Below are 13,210 nucleotides of genomic sequence, written 5' to 3'. Positions count from 1 at the left end.
ACTCAAACAGCGGATGTGGGTCTTCGCAAGAAACCTCATAAACACTGCCAAAAGACGCAGCCCTCCCACCCCCTCTACCATTGGGAGCCCAAACAGGACCACCAATGTCCCCCACCCCCATTACAAAACCAACAACAGAACCGTGCTTTTATACCTGACCCAAGACCCCCCTCTAGACCACAGACTGTAGACCAAGAACTGAGAAAGATCATGACGATGCTGAACAGCCTGATAGAAAGCCGGAGAAATTATTAATATTGTTATTTATCATTATCATTATTGATCAGTATTATTACTATTATTAGATAGATATATGTGCATGCCTCATGAAATTTATACTAAATCATCATTTAGCATTATAGAAAATAGTGTTTCCACACTCATCCCACAAAATAGGTCCATTTTATTTCGTTTTATTGAACTATATAAATGCGATCTTTCCACATAAGCGGCTGGAATATCCAGGGCCTCCGCTCCTCAACTTTTGGGATGAAGAGTACAGACCCTGAATTCCTAAAAGCTATAAAAGACATTGATATAATTGTGTTAACAGAAACATGGTGCCAAAAGGACGTGCCGACCCACTGTCCTCCAATGTACCATGAAATCATTGTGCCCTCAGTAAAGAACACTAAAACACGCAAGGGCAGAACCTCCGGGGGAATATTGGTGTGGTATAAGGGAGAACTGGACAAACACATCTCACCGGTAAAACAGGGAAAATCACACGTATGGCTAAAACTAGATAAAAATATAGGAATATCAAAAAAAGATGTTTACTTATGTGCGATCTACATACCTCCAATAGAATCGCCATATTTCGAAGAGGAGTTATTTGATACTCTCCACATGGAAATCAGCCATTTCCAGGCCCAAGGAAAGGTGATAATATGTGGGGACCTAAATGCAAGGACCGGTTGTGAACCTGACTTCATAGACCCACAGGGAAACAACCATGTGTTTGGCCAGACCCCTTTAGATGTCACACCAGCCATCGCAAATCGGAACAACCTTGATCGTGAAATAAATAAAAGCGGTAGGGAGGTAGTGCAACTCTGCCGAGCCTTAGGCCTGTACATAGTTAACGGTAGGTTCAGAGGGGACTCCCTAGGGAGACTCACATACTCCTCAACTCTTGGGTCTAGTGTGGTGGACTATACAATCACTGACCTGGACCCCTGCGATATCAACTCATTCACTGTCAGGCAGCAATCCCCCCTCTCAGACCATAACCAAATAAATGTGTACCTTAAACTTTCTGCCCAAACTACAGACACAAAAAAAGAACCCAGTAAGCTCCATAAAATAAACCAGACATACAGATGGGCCCCAGACAGTGGAGATAACTTCATCACAGCACTAAAGTCACCTGATCTCACAAGTAAAATATCAAAATTTAAAGAAAACCCATACGAGATCACCAGAGATGGTGTAAACATGGCCATAGAGGATATAAATATGATCTTCCATGAGGCAGCTGTAAAAGCCGACCTTGTGAAACAGAAGAGGAAGCGTCACAAAAGACAAAATAAAAATAAGAAATGGTTTGACCACGAATGCAAAAATGCCAGAAAAGACCTGAGAAAAATATCAAACCAAAAGCATCGCCAACCAAACAATCCGGACCTACGTACTAGATACAATGAAACCCTCAAAAGATATAAACACACCATTAGGAGCAAAACACAAAACTATACCCACAAAATACTCGAAGAAATTGAAAACTCCACCAATCCAAAACAATTCTGGGAAATGTGGAATAACCTGAGTACAACACAATTGCAAGCATTACCAATCCAAGATGGCGACATCTGGAGAACACATTTTGAAAACCTCTACAAAGACATCCCAATAAACGAAACAAACCCAGGTCAACATCAGGTCACAGAAAAACTCCACACATTAGAAGCAACAATTAAAGACAACCAAAACCCTCTAGACTCCCCAATCACATGGAAAGAACTGGCCACAAAAACAAAATCTCTCCACCTAAAGAAAGCCTGTGGCCCAGACAACATCAAAAATGAAATGCTCAAGTTCAGCAATATGGAGATGCAGGGTGCGGTACTCAAATTATTCAACATCATATTACGTTCAGGCTGTTTTCCCGATATCTGGTGCCAAGGACTAATCTCCCCCATATATAAAAGTGGAAACAAATCAGACCCAAATAACTACCGCGGCATCTGTGTCAACAGTTGTCTAGGGAAGTTATTCTGCAGTATTCTAAATAGTAGATTACTTGATTTTCTTAACAAACATAATATCCTCAGAAAAAAACAAATAGGCTTTCTTCCAAAACACCGCACCGCCGACCATATCTATACCCTTCACACCCTCATTGAAAAACATATACACCAAACAAAAAATGGGAAAATATTCGCCTGTTTCATCGACTTCAAGAAAGCCTTTGACTCTATATGGCACGAAGGGCTCTATTATAAACTTCTTCAGTGTGGAATAGGGGGCAAAGTCTATGACCTTATTAAATCAATGTATCTGAAAAACAAATGCGGGGTCAAAATTGGAGACAAACGCACCGATCTCTTCACCCAGAGAAGAGGCGTCCGGCAGGGCTGCAATTTGAGCCCGACCCTGTTCAACATATACATAAATGAATTAGCAGACATGCTGGAGCAAAGCGAGTCACCAGGTCTCCGTCTCCTGGATGGAGAAGTGAAATCCCTGTTCTATGCGGACGACCTGGTTCTGCTGTCTCCCACAGAACAGGGATTACAGCAACAACTAGACCTGCTCGACAAATACTGCCAAAATTGGGCTCTAACAGTAAATCTAAAGAAAACCAACATCATGATTTTTCAAAAAAGGCCCAGATGTCAGGAAAACAAATACCAGTTTACCCTCAGTGATACCACTATAGGACACACTATGAGCTACACCTACCTTGGTCTAACTATTACAGCATCAGGGAGCTTCAGCATAGCAGTGAATGCACTAAAAGAAAAAGCACGAAGAGCCCTATATGCAATAAAAAGAAAATTCTACAACATCCAAATCCCAATCAAAATCTGGCTCAAAATATTTGACAGCATAATCCTGCCCATTGCACTGTACGGTAGTGAAGTATGGGGCCCGCTAAATCACCAAAGCTACACTAAATGGGAAAAACACACAATAGAAGCCCTACATGCAGAATTCTGCCGAAGCATCCTTCGCACCCAAAGAAAAACGCCAACAAATGCATGCAGAGCCGAACTAGGCAGATACCCACTGATAATAAACATCCAAAAACGAGCACTAAACTTCCTAAATCACCTCAAATCTAGCTCCCCAGACACCCTTCATTTCAAAGCCTTTCAGACCCAAGAGCTAAACCCAGAAAAGAGTCCCCTGAGTCAGCTGCTACTGAAACTAAGTACTCAGCCGGACCCTGACCAGCCCCAGACCAACACAGCCGTCCAAACACCAATCCGAGTGAACCAAATCATTAAAAAATGCAAAGAAACCTACCTGGAACATTGGAACAAAATAACCGAAAGCCAAAGCAGATTAGAATGTTACCGGGCCCTAAAAAGAGAATATAAACTGGCAGACTACCTCACGACCATCAGAGACACAAAACAGAGACAGACCCTCACCAGGTACAGACTAAGCGACCACCAACTGGAAATTGAAAAAGGCAGATACAAGAAATCCTGGCAGCCTAGAGAGAATAGAATATGCGATCAATGTCTGGCCGGCGAGGTTGAAACAGAGATGCATTTCCTCCTAAAATGCGAAAAATTCAACACATCAAGAAACATATTATTCAACAAGCTAAGCCAAACAACCCCAGATTTCAAGGAATTGGATGACCTGTCAAAATTGAGATTAGTCCTGGGAGAAGGAGACAGACCATACCTTGGGGCCAAATATGTAACAACATGTCACAACCTGAGGACTGTTTAAAATTAAGACTGTTTAAAATTAATATTGAACGTACCAAATGAAGTACAAAGACTGTTTAAAATTAATATTGTTTAAAAGTAATATTGTATGTACCCAACAAATGTCAAATCGATTGACACCTACAGAATGTTGGAAAACTGTACCTTTTTGCTATGTAAGCTTTGGCAATATGGTTCTCTGTAAACTTTCATGCCAATAAAGCATTTGAATTGGAATTGGAATGGGAGAGAGAAAATAGATAGAGAGTGAGAGAGAAAATAGAGAGAGAGTGAGAGGGAAAATCGAGAGAGAGTGAGGGAGAAAATAGAGAGAGAGAGTGAAGGAGAAAATAGAGAGAGAATGAGAGAAAATAGAGAGAGAGTGAGAGAGAAAATAGAGAGAGAGTGAAAGAGAAAATAGAGAGAGAGAGAGAAAATAGAGAGAGAGTGAGAGAGAAAATAGAGAGAGAGAGAGAAAATAGAGAGAGAGTGAGAGAGAAAATAGAGAGAGAGTGAGAGAGAAAATAGAGAGAGTGAGAGAGAGAAAATAGAGAGAGAGAGAGAGAGAAAATAGAGAGAGAGAGAAAATAGAGAGAGAGAGAAAATAGAGAGAGTGAGAGAGAAAATAGAGAGAGAGAGAGAAAATGGAGAGAGAGTGAGAGAGAAAATAGAGAGAGAGAGTGAGGGAGAAAATAGAGAGAGAGAGAGAGAAAATAGAGAGAGAGAGAAAATAGAGAGAGTGAGAGAGAAAATAGAGAGAGAGTGAGATAAAATAGAGAGAGTGAGAGAGAAAATAGAGAGTGAGAGAGAAAATAGAGAGAGTGAGAGAGAAAATAGAGAGAGAGTGAGAGAGAAAATAGAGAGAGAGTGAGTGAGAAAATAGAGAGAGAGTGAGGGAGAAAATAGAGAGAGTGAGAGAGAAAATAGAGAGAGAGTGAGAGAGAAAATAGAGAGAGAGTGAGAGAGAAAATAGAGAGAGAGTGAGAGAGAAAATAGAGAGAGAGTGAGAGAGAAAATAGAGAGAGAGTGAGAGAGAAAATAGAGAGTGAGAGAGAAAATAGAGAGAGAGAGTGAGAGAAAATAGAGAGAGAGTGAGAGAGAAAATAGAGAGAGAGAGTGAGAAAATAGAGAGAGTGAGAGAGAAAATAGAGAGAGAGAGTGAGAAAATAGACAGAGAGTGAGAGGGAAAATATATAGAGAGTGAGAGAGAAAATAGAGAGAGAAAGTGAGAGAGAAAATAGAGAGAGTGAGAGTTATTCTGCAGTATTCTAAATAGTAGATTACTTGATTTTCTTAACAAACATAATATCCTCAGAAAAAAACAAATAGGCTTTCTTCCAAAACACCGCACCGCCGACCATATCTATACCCTTCACACCCTCATTGAAAAACATATACACCAAACAAAAAATGGGAAAATATTCGCCTGTTTCATCGACTTCAAGAAAGCCTTTGACTCTATATGGCACGAAGGGCTCTATTATAAACTTCTTCAGTGTGGAATAGGGGGCAAAGTCTATGACCTTATTAAATCAATGTATCTGAAAAACAGATGCGGGGTCAAAATTGGAGACAAACGCACCGATTTCTTCACCCAGAGAAGAGGAGTCCGGCAGGGCTGCAATTTGAGCCCGACCCTGTTCAACATATACATAAATGAATTAGCAGACATGCTGGAGCAAAGCGAGTCACCAGGTCTCCGTCTCCTGGATGGAGAAGTGAAATCCCTGTTCTATGCGGACGACCTGGTTCTGCTGTCTCCCACAGAACAGGGATTACAGCAACAACTAGACCTACTCGACAAATACTGCCAAAATTGGGCTCTAACAGTAAATCTTAAAAAAACCAACATCATGATTTTTCAAAAAAGGCCCAGATGTCAGGAAAACAAATACCAGTTTACCCTCAGTGATACCACTATAGGACACACTATGAGCTACACCTACCTTGGTCTAACTATTACAGCATCAGGGAGCTTCAACATAGCAGTGAATGCACTAAAAGAAAAAGCCCGAAGAGCCCTATATGCAATAAAAAGAAAATTCTACAACATCCAAATCCCAATCAAAATCTGGCTCAAAATATTTGACAGCATAATCCTGCCCATTGCACTGTACGGTAGTGAAGTATGGGGCCCGCTAAATCACCCAAGCTACACTAAATGGGAAAAACACACAATAGAAGCCCTACATGCAGAATTCTGCCGAAGCATCCTTCGCATCCAAAGAAAAACGCCAACAAATGCATGCAGAGCCGAACTAGGCAGATACCCACTGATAATAAACATCCAAAAACGAGCACTAAACTTCCTAAATCACCTCAAATCTAGCTCCCCAGACACCCTTCATTTCAAAGCCTTTCAGACCCAAGAGCTAAACCCAGAAAAGAGTCCCCTGAGTCAGCTGCTACTGAAACTGAGTACTCAGCCGGACCCTGACCAGCCCCAGACCAACACAGCCGTCCAAACACCAATCCGAGTGAACCAAATCATTAAACAATGCAAAGAAACCTACCTGGAACATTGGAACAAAATAACCGAAAGCCAAAGCAGATTAGAATGTTACCGGGCCCTAAAAAGAGAATATAAACTGGCAGACTACCTCACGACCATCAGAGACACAAAACAGAGACAGACCCTCACCAGGTACAGACTAAGCGACCACCAACTGGAAATTGAAAAAGGCAGATACAAGAAATCCTGGCAGCCTAGAGAGAATAGAGTATGCGATCAATGTCTGGCCGGCGAGGTTGAAACAGAAATGCATTTCCTCCTAAAATGCGAAAAATTCAACACATCAAGAAACATATTATTCAACAAGCTAAGCCAAACAACCCCAGATTTCAAGGAATTGGATGACCTGTCAAAATTGAGATTAGTCCTGGGAGAAGGAGACAGACCATACCTTGGGGCCAAATATGTAACAACATGTCACAACCTGAGGACTGTTTAAAATTAAGACTGTTTAAAATTAATATTGAATGTACCAAATGAAGTAGAAAGACTGTTTAAAATTAATATTGTTTAAAAGTAATATTGTATGTACCCAACAAATGTCAAATCGATTGACAGCTACAAAATGTTGAAAATGTACCTTTTTGCTATGTAAGCTTTGGCAATATGGTTCTCTGTAAACTTTCATGCCAATAAAGCATTTGAATTTGAATTTGAATTTGAATTGAGTGAGAGAGAAAATAGAGAGAGAGTGAGAGAGAAAATAGAGAGAGAGTGAGTGAGAAAATAGAGAGAGAGTGAGGGAGAAAATAGAGAGAGAGAGAGAAAATAGAGAGAGAGTGAGAGAGAAAATAGAGAGAGAGAGAGAGAAAATAGAGAGAGAGAGTGAGAGAGAAAATAGAGAGAGAGAGAGAGGAAATAGAGAGAGTGAGAGCGAAAATAGAGAGAGAGAAAATAGAGAGAGAGAGAGAGAATAGAGAGACAGAGAGAGAAAATAGAGAGAGTGAGAGCGAAAGTAGAGAGAGAGAGAGAGAGAAAATAGAGAGAGAGAGAGAGAATAGAGAGAGAGAGAGAGAAAATAGAGAGAGAGTGAGAGAGAAAATAGAGAGAGAGAGAGGGAGAAAATAGAGAGAGAGAGAGAGAGAAAATAGAGAGAGAGTGAGAGAGAAAATAGAGAGAGAGTGAGAGAAAATAGAGAGAGAGTGAGGGAGAAAATAGAGAGAGAGAGAGTGAGGGAAAAAATAGAGAGAGAGAGTGAGGGAGAAAATAGAGAGAGAGAGAGTGAGGGAGAAAATAGAGAGAGAGAATGAGGGAGAAAATAGAGAGAGAGAGTGAGGGAGAAAATAGAGAGAGAGAGAGAGTGAGGGAGAAAATAGAGAGAGAGAGTGAGGGAGAAAATAGAGAGAGAGAGTGAGGGAGAAAATAGAGAGAGAGTGAGGGAGAAAATAGAGAGAGAGAGAGTGAGGGAGAAAATAGAGAGAGAGAGTGAGGGAGAAAATAGAGAGAGAGAGTGAGGGAGAAAATAGAGAGAGAGAGTGAGGGAGAAAATAGAGAGGGAGAGAGTGAGGGAGAAAATAGAGAGAGAGAGTGAGAAAAGAGTGTGAGAAAGACAGGATAGATAGAGAGATAGATAGATTGAGAGATAGAGAGATAGATAGAGAGATATAATAAAGGGAGGGAGAGCGATAGAGGGGATTGGAGAGAGAGGGGGATAGAGACAGAGAACGAGAAAGACCGAGAGAGAGAGAGAGACTTGGCCCTAAACAGACAATACAACATGGCTGATTACCTGGATAGCAAACTGAGAAAAACCTTGACAATGTACAGACTTAGTGAACATAGCCTGGCGATCAAAAAAGGCAGACACAGACAGACCCGGCTGCCAAGAGAGGACAGGATATGCTCTGACTGCAGTCAGGGAGTGGTGGAGACAGAGATGCACTTCCTCACAGCTTGTGGAAAATATCAGGGCATCAGGGAGAATTTCTACCAAAAATTCTCACAAATATGCCCTGAATTCAGAAATTTGAATGACGACCAAAAACTCCCATACCTACTAGGGGAACAGAGAAACTGTGTAACCTTAGCGGCACACTATGTTACAGCTTGCCATAAACAGAGGGACAACCAGTAAACCTAAGAAAAGAGTATATATAAATAATGCGAATGTATATTTATACACTCAGGGATATATCTGTTTATACACTGTATGAATAGATCTGCGTTTATGTGTTCAACCATAAATGTTTTTCGATGCTTTGGCAACATAAGATGTACCTTATCATGCCAATAAAGCGATTTGAATTGAATTGAATTGACTGAGTGAGTGAGAGGGATAGAGAGAGTGAGAATAGCTGGAGAGAGGGATAGAGAGAGGGGGATAGAGATAGTGAGAGAGACAGAGGGGAATAGAGAGAGAGTGAGGGAGCGATAGAGGGGAATAGAGGGGGAATAGAGAGGTGGAGATAGGGAGAGGAATAGAGAGAGGGATAGAGATAGAGGGGAATAGATAGAGATAGAGGGAGGGATAGAGAGAGAGGGAGGGATAGAGAGAGGGAGGGATAGAGTGAGAGGGAGGGCTAGAGGGAGGGATAGAGAGAGAGGGAGGGATAGAGAGGGAGGGATAGAGAGAGAGATAGAGAGAGGGGGAATGGGAGGGAGAGACAGAGAGTGAGGGGAGAGGGAGAGAGAGGGTGTGGATAGGGGGAGAGGGGGAGATAGGAAGCTATGGACAAAGGGATAGGGCAAAGATTGGGTTAAAATTGAGCGCTAGATTGGGGGAAAGATGGGGTTAGGGAGTTGGAAAAGATAGGGGATAGGGATAGAATACAAGGCAAGGGAGAGGGAGAGATTGAAAAATAGGGAAAAGAAAGGATAGGGAGTGGGGAAAGATAGGGGGATAGAGGAGATTAATAATAGGTATAGAGGGATGGGGTGAAGAATAGAGGGAGTGTTGGTGAGAAGCATGGGGATAGATGTTGGGGAGAGGGATAGGGACAGATGGATGTGGAGAGGAATGGGGGTGAGGAAAAAGGGTAGAGGAATCGTGAGAGGACTAGTTGACCCCTGGGTTAGAGAGGGTTCCTGCTCCTGATCACTGTCCAGTGAGCCCTGGGCTAGAGAGGGTTCCTGCTCCTGATCACTGTCCAGTGAGCCCTGGGTTAGAGAGGGTTCCTGCTCCTGATCACTGTCCAGTGAGCCCTGGGTTAGAGAGGGTTCCTGCTCCTGATCACTGTCCAGTGAGCCCTGGGTTAGAGAGGGTTCCTGCTCCTGATCACTGTCCAATGACCCCTGGGTTAGAGAGGGTTCCTGCTCCTGATCACTGTCCAGTGAGCCCTGGGTTAGAGAGGGTTCCTGCTCCTGGTCACTGTCCAGTGAGCCCTGGGTTAGAGAGGGTTCCTGCTCCTGATCGCTGTCCAGTGAGCCCTGGGTTAGAGAGGGTTCCTGCTCCTGATCACTGTCTAGTGACCCCTGGGTTAGAGAGGGTTCCTGCTCCTAGTCACTGTCCAGCGACCCCTGGGTTAGAGAGGGTTCCTGCTCCTGATCACTGTCCAGTGAGCCCTGGGTTAGAGAGGGTTCTGGCTCCTGATCACTGTCCAGTGACCCCTGGGTTAGAGAGGGTTCCTGCTCCTGATCACTGTCCAGTGACCACTGGGTTAGAGAATGTTCCTGCTCCTGATCACTGTCCAGTGTCCCCTGGGTTAGAGAGGGTTTCTGCCCCTGAACACTGTCCAGCGACCCCTGGGTTAGAGAGGGCTCCTGCTCCTGATCACTGTCCAGTGACCCGTGCTGGAAAGTGCACTGATATGGAGTTCAGTTGAGGATGTAATCAGGCTCTAGTGTGATGCCTTCCATGGTCAAACAGCCTGGCTGCGCACCCTCCCGGCTGATGTCGGAGTAAAGGGCACGGCGTGGAACTGGAGGGTGTCTGCGGGACTGTTTCAGAGCAGCGAGTGCTTTCAGAAGATGAGAAGTGTGAAAATGAAAGTGCTGAGTAATTTTGAAAGATCTTAAAGATTGGACTCTTTCGCACTCTCAAGTCCTCCTGTAACTCGATTGCTCCAGTCGATTCACAGAGCGTTCTCAGTCACACAGAGCGTTCTCAGTCAACAGAGCATATTCATCAACTGCTATCAGCTGTCTGTATCTTGGCTGCAGGAGCCTGCAAGAGGGCAGTGCTCTGAACAAAGTACTTTTTTTTAAGTCTCCTTCTTCTTAGGCCGTCCCTCGGATTACTTGCTTCCACATTAAAAATGAGTTCTCCAGGTGACTGATGAGTCCAATGCGGGACCTACAGTCTCTGTCACAGGTGGGGCAGACGGTGGTTGAAGGGGCGGGTGGGTGGGGTGCTTGGGTTGACGTGCGCTCCTTGCGCTGCCTGTGCTTGGCTTCTGCTTGCTCCCAGCGGCGCCTTCCCGGATGCTTCTCCTCCACTTTGTGCGGTCTTGGGCCAGGGATTCCCAGGTGTCGGTGGGGATGTTGCACTTTTTCAAGGAGGCTTTGAGGATGTCCTTGAAGCGTTTCCTCTGCCCACCTGGGGCTCTCTTGCCGTGCCGGAGCTCCGAGTAGAGCGCTTGTTTTGGGAGTCTCATATCAGGCATGCGGACGATGTGACCCGTCCATCGGAGCTGATCGAGCGTGGTCAAAGCTTAGATGCTGGGGATGTTGGCCTGAGCAAGAACACTGACGTTGGGCGCCTATCCTGCCAATGGATTTGCAGGATCTTGCGGAGGCAGCGTTGGTGGTACCTCTCCAGTGCATTGAGGTGCCTGTCGTACATGGTCCATGTCTCTGAGGCATACAGCATTTTTTTGATGCGCAGTCACTGTCGTAATGTAGGAAAACGTGGCAGCCAATTTGCACACAGCAAGCTCCCACAAACAAGCAATGTGATAATGACCAGATTATCTGGGTTTTTTTTTTCAGTGATGTTGATTGAGGGATAAATGTTGGCCCAGGACACCGGGGAGAAATACCTCTGGAGCAGAACTTGAACCCGCAACCTTCTGTCTCAGCGGCCACAGCGGCTGCTGTGTTTGCTGAATAACAGCCATTGCAGTTAATGGAATCACACACCACAGAAGGAGGCCGTTCGGCCCATCGTGCCTGTGCCGGCCCTTTGAAAGAGCTCTCCGATTAGTCCCACTGCGCCTCACTCTTTCCCCACAGCCCTACAAATGTTTTTCTTTTCAAGTATTTATCCAATCCCCTTTTGAAAGTTACTATTGAATCTGCTCCCACCGCCCTTTCAGGCAGCGCGTTCCAGATCACAACAACTCGCTGCGTAAAAACATTCTCCTCATCTCCCCTCTGGTTCTTTTGCCGATTACCTTAAATCTGTGTCCTCTGGTTACCGACCCTCCTGCCACTGGAAACAGTTTCTCCTTATTTACTCCATCCAAACCCCTCGTGATTTTGAACGCCTCGATTAAATCTCCCCTTAACCTTCTCTGCTCTAAGGAGAATGACCCCAGCTTCTCCACAGTCTCTCCACATTAACTGAAGTCCCCTCATCCCCTGGTACCATTCCGGTCAATCTCCTCCGCACCCTCTCCCAGGCCTTGACATCCTTCCTAAAGTGCGGTGCCCAGAACTGAAGACAACAATCCAGCTGGGGTTTCACAAGTGTTTTATAAAGGTTTTGCATACCTTCCTTGCTTTTGTACTCGAAGCCTGTATTAATAAAGCCCAGCATCCCATCGGCTCTTCGAACAGCTTTCTTAACTTGCCCTGCCACCTTCAAGTTTTGTGTACATACGCCCCCCAGGTCTCTCTGTTCCTGCACTCCCTTTAAACTTTTCATGTGAAGCACTTTGGGATGTTTTTTGAGAGATGTGATCAAGCACAACGTGCTTGACATGAATCAGTCGTTCATAAAAGAAAGACTTATGAAATAATACTGAGCGGCCTGCGGGTGGCGCTGTCCAGGGAGAGTATAAATACTCGGGCACGGGCCCAGCTTGCGCAGGACATTCTTAACAGGAACTAGTGAAGGACACAACTAGACCTCCATGTTGTAAAACAGTTGATTAAAGCTTTGTTTAACGCTTAGACCAAGTGCCTAGTAGTTTTCTTGCGTCAGTCCCTTTTGATAGTAAGATTCTGAGGGGGATTGACAGGGTAGATGCTGAGAGAGTCTAGAACCAGGGATCACAGTCTCAGGATAAGGGGTCGGCCATTTAGGACTGAGATGAGGAGGAATTTCTTCACTCAGAGGGTGGTGAATCTTTGGAATTTTTGGGGGAAAAACTCGGTTGCTTTGCGCCTCCCGTCGTCGCCGTGTGCAGTGCCCCGGCCGCGATCTTCGGGAGCGCCCCCTGACTTACCGCTGGATGCTATGTCCGACAGGGTCAAGGGGGGGGCCCTACCTACGGCCGGGGCGGCGCTATTCAAAGGCGGGGTGCTGGGCGGCCATTTTTGTTGCTGGCCGCCTGCCAGCACCTGCCTCCGCTCCCGTCCCCGTCCCTGGCCTCCTGACGCACCCCCCCCGCCCCCCGTGGAGTGCCGGCTGTGCTCCGTGAGCCCAGCACTTCTCTCGAGTGCCGGGCTCTTTTGCTGGCACTCCGATCCCCAGTGGCCCAGCTGGGCCCCGGGTCGCGCTGCGCAAGGCCCCTCCCCTTTAAGATGGGGAGGAAGGCCTGCAATACCGCGGCGCGACGTGCCGCAGCGCCACAAGAGGGAGGCGCTACCACTCAATTTCGTCCGCGGGAGGCGCTAATTTTTCCTTGGACTCTGGGGAATTATAGAGTCATAATGGCACAGAAGGAGGCCATTCGGCCCATCTAGTCCGTGCCAGCTCTCTGTGGAACAATCCAGACAGTCCCATTCCGCCGCTCTATCCCCGTAGCCCTGCAAGTTTATTTCCCTGAAG

The sequence above is a fragment of the Somniosus microcephalus genome, unplaced genomic scaffold (genome assembly GCF_052327205.1).
Source record: "Somniosus microcephalus isolate GS21.2 unplaced genomic scaffold, FLI_Smic_1.0 unresolved_chr4, whole genome shotgun sequence".
In the NCBI taxonomy this organism is placed as follows: Eukaryota; Metazoa; Chordata; class Chondrichthyes; order Squaliformes; family Somniosidae; genus Somniosus; species Somniosus microcephalus.
This window is presented reverse-complemented; position numbering follows the sequence as displayed.